Raw genomic sequence first — 4,544 nt, 5'->3', positions numbered from 1 at the left:
GTATTACTTGTATAACTAGTTTTACTAAGGCAAAATTGTTTTACTTTTACTGGAACTACTAGGATTACTATATTTAGAATTATTACTAGTATTTCTAGTATTATTATGTATAGTACTGAATTAAATTAGTATTAGTAAGAAAAGATTGTACGGTGTAAAAATTAATTCTAATGATAATTTTAATGATATTCTATTTTATTTAAGGAAAATGCAAAATCCGCATTGCATAATCATTTGTTTTGATTATGGTGGATATTATATAAAAGATGGGGATGAAATAAAATGGATCACACAATTGAGGAGATTGTGAAGGAGAAGATGGAATTCACACAATTGTGTTGAGGAAATCAATGGAGGAGATTGTTGGGGTCAAAATCGGTCACAATGGAATTGATGTCCGAAAGTCCTCAGAAAAACCGAATCTGGGTCAAAACTTCAAAAGCCGAGAAAACGAATAGCCGAAACGGATCGCCCGGCGAGCTCGACCATGACACGAGCCAGCTCGCCCGGCGAGCACGGCCGTGTTGCCGGTCGACTCGCCGGCGAGCTCGGCCGCGACACAAGCCAGCTCGCCCGGCGAGCACGACCGTGTTGCCGGTCGACTCGCCGACGAGCTCGACCGGCAGCACGAGCGAGCTCACCCAGCGAGCACGGCCGTGTTTCCGGTCGACTCGCCGGCGAGCTCGGCCGCGACACGAGCCAGCTCGCCCGGCGAGCGCGGCCAATTCTCCGCGGACCATTCCGAACCCGGTCCCATCCAATAACCATGCATCTTCGTCCGAAGTTTCCGTAACTCAGTCTTCGGGTCCGTGGATACGACACCAATGTTCCACCTAAAAAACATCGTCGAAAGTATTCGGGAAGTTGGGAAGGTTATGTCTCTCGAACGGTTTCCTATTCTTCGTAGTAGAGCAGGTTACAGTTAATTTAACACCAACTGCCTCGGCTATGCGAAGAAACAGGGTTCCGTTGGAAGAACCATGCCTATACCAACGGCTACTTCGCGAGTAAAATCGTAAAAACGCTTAAGTCTCGATACGGCCCAAAGAGGGTCCGAATTGCGGACAACGGTCCATCTATGGTCCCAAAAGATTTGAACCCAAAGACTGGTATGACGGTTTATCTCATCCGCAGGAAGAGATAAATGTCAAATTTCCGAAGATAATCACAAAGAAGAAGGAAATATGGAAAAGCCCGTTTCACGACAAATCTGGCCCGAGAAGAGGTAAACCGACCTAAGGAGGAGTATATAAGGAGGACCTAGGGCGAAGAGAGGGTGGATCAGAGCAAACTTAATACTTAGAGCAATTTAGGCATTTTTCCGTTTTTACTATTGAGCTGCAACTCGACTAGGTTAGAACTTAGGTGGCTTGACTAGCGAACATACCGACAGCTCTCGTGGCCTAGGATCTTACCTGTTGTTCACGCTCAAACGCAAATTCGGAAATAAGACCTCTTTGTTTCTCTTTTCCGTCTTTTACGATTTATTACTTTCGAATCTTTCATATTGATTGTGTTGTGCGTGGCCCAGCAGATAACCGGGACCTTCAGGGAAGGCTAGGTTAACTTGGCTTTCCTCCGATTAACAAAACTCGACGGTGTGAATTTCGGTTCTCACAGTTTGGCGCTAGAAGGAGGGGGGGTACGGATCTATCTCTCTCGCAACCACACACGCTCAGTCCGATATGACGACCAACGCTGACAAAGACCCGCAAACGCACGACGGGACTCCCGTCGATGCCAACGCTGATAAAACTCCAGCTGGAAACGTATCAACGGTCACTGCCGACACCGCGATACTAGACCAGATGAAGGAAATTTTCGCCTCCGCTCAGAAAAAGTCAGATGAACAAGGAAAACTCGTGGCCTCTCTCGCAAAACAGGTGGAAACCCTAACGGCGAAGGCCAGGAGCAAAGCCCCACGCGTGACCACAAGAGCCCGCAATGGTAGAAGACTTGATTTTAAAACTCCGGGCAATCGAGCTGCACACGCGGACAAGGCTTCCTCAGGCCAAAACCCTGATGAAACGCTCTAGCCAGGTGCACAGCCAACTGCGGAGAACCTTCCACCTCCTATCGAGAGCAATGAAGGAGAAGAAATCGAGCGCATCGACCTGGGTATAAGCGACCAGTCCGATCACTCGGACGACGGTGCTGACATCCACCAAAGAAGAACGCGAAGCCAGTCCGCTCGGCAGGACGCGTCCTTCGAAAGACCCATGACCGAGGAAGAAGAAAACCTCAATTGGGTAGAACATGAGGAGCTGGCCGAAAATCAGGCCAGGATTCACCGCGGCCAACGCAGACAAGCTCGCAAGGTTGCCAGAAATCCTGATGAGATCCACGATCTCCGTGAGTACATCGCGAAAACTGCAGCGGAAGTGAAAGCGGTGAAATCAAAAATCCACCACGCGACAAGTGCTGCGCCCGAGATCGACAGACTTGTCGAAGAAGCACGCAAAACCCCGTTCACTGCCCGGATTACTGAGACCAACGTCTCGGACCCAAGGAAGATCAAAATTCCCATCTACGATGGCACCACCGACCCGAAAGCGCACCTGCAGTCTTTCCAGATCGCGATGGGGAGGTGCAAACTCAAGGAACGGGAACGAGACGCTGGCTACTGCCTCCTCTTCGTCGAAAACCTCAAAGGAGCCGCGCTCGAATGGTTTTCTCGCCTAAAACGAAATTCCATCGGAAGTTTCCGCCAACTTGCTTCAGAGTTTCTCAAGCACTATTCCATGTTCATGGTCAGAGAAACCTCGGACGTCGATCTCTGGAGCCTGTCTCAAAGAGAAGACGAGCCACTTCGCGAGTTCATGAACAGATTCAAGCTAGTAATGGAAAGAGTCACCGGGATCAGCGACAAAGTGGAGATCGATGTTCTGAAGAAAACTCTCTGGTACCGGTCGAAATTCCGGCAATGGGTATCCCTCGAAAAACCGAGAATGATTCAGGATGCTCTTCATAAGGCAACGGACTTCATCGTAATGGAAGAGGAGATGAAAATCCTCTCCCAGAAGTACAACCCGCAGAAGACGCCCACAAAAGAAGAAAAGCTCTCGAAACGACAAGTATGTCCACCACGAGGGAGAAGACGTCCAGGGCGAGCACAACTACACTATCAATTTCGAACAAGGGAAGACCTCTGGAAGCACCTGGTCCGGGAACCAGTATAAGGATAACTCCTACTGCGAGTTCCACCAGACGAAAGGTCATTCCACTACGAACTGCAAAGTTCTCGGCGCAAGGCTAGCCGCAAAACTCCTCGCTGGCGACCTCTCGAAGGTCACTAGCATAAAAGACCTCATCCTGGATTCCGACTGCCCTCCAAGGTCTGAGAAAGAGTCTCCCGAGAGGGACGCACACGCAAACCAGTCTGGCGAAAAACGCGGAAGAAGACAGGATGACGTTGGAGACAATAGTACCCGCCGGAGGATAAACATGATCATCGGAGAATCGCAATTCTACCGCGACTCTGTTTCATCCATCAAGGCCTACGGAAGAAAGGCGGAAACAAGTCCTAACTGGATGACTCGGTCATTGACCGACAACGCTCCAAACGATACGATTGTTTTCGAGGAGGAGGAAACCGTCGGACTCGATAAACCTCACTGCGACCCGCTGGTCATCGACTTGGTGATTCGAGACCTCGAAGTGGGAAGAATCCTCATCGACACAGGCAGCACGATCAACGTCATTTTCCGTGACACTCTCAGGAGAATGAACATCGAACTCGAGGAAGTCGTCCCGGAACCAAAACCACTGACCGGTTTTTCGGGCACAACATCAATGACCCTCGGATCGATCAAACTTCCGGTCATGGCAAGGGAAGTCATGAAAATTGTTGACTTCTCCGTAGTCGATAACCCGACCATCTATAATGATATCATGGGAATCCCATGGATCAACACAATGAAGGCGGTACCGTCGACTTACCACCTTAGCATCAAGTTCCCAACACCAAACGGAACAGCAGTAATCTGGGGATGGCAGAAACAATCTAGGCTCTGCTTTTTGGCCGATTATAAGCTACGACAAACTCGGAACACCCCTGCGGTTAGCCTGAAGCGAGTCAAGAAAACTTAGAGTACTCCCGAAGGTTCCACAAAGTGCGATTCAGAATCACTCGCCCAAGCAACGGCTCCGGACAGCGACGCGATCCCGGAGTCCATCGCCCTACCAGCGGAAAACCTGACTCACGAAACGGCCGCCGATTTAGCTAAAGCCTCAACGGCCAAAGTAACAGAAACGGCCCTATCCAACGAGTAAGAACGCCCGCAACAACAAAGCAGAACTACGAGATGGCTTGATCCTCGAAAGAGGTACGTAGGCAGCTTGTCCTATTGACGAGTTCAGCTATCCCCCTCTCCAAAAAGGGGGGGGGGAGTGGGTACGTATACTCGTATACTCCCACAAAGTTCGGAATATCCACATATGTACTCGATATTTTCGAAAATTTTCCCATAAAACTCATTTTATTTCGGTCTCCCGATTCACTTGCAATAAGCCACAACAATCGGAGATTAACCTGAGAAACACCC

The sequence above is a fragment of the Brassica napus genome, chromosome C1, assembly GCF_020379485.1.
Source record: "Brassica napus cultivar Da-Ae chromosome C1, Da-Ae, whole genome shotgun sequence".
Lineage (NCBI taxonomy): Eukaryota > Viridiplantae > Streptophyta > Magnoliopsida > Brassicales > Brassicaceae > Brassica > Brassica napus.
Note: the sequence above shows the minus strand (reverse complement) of the source record.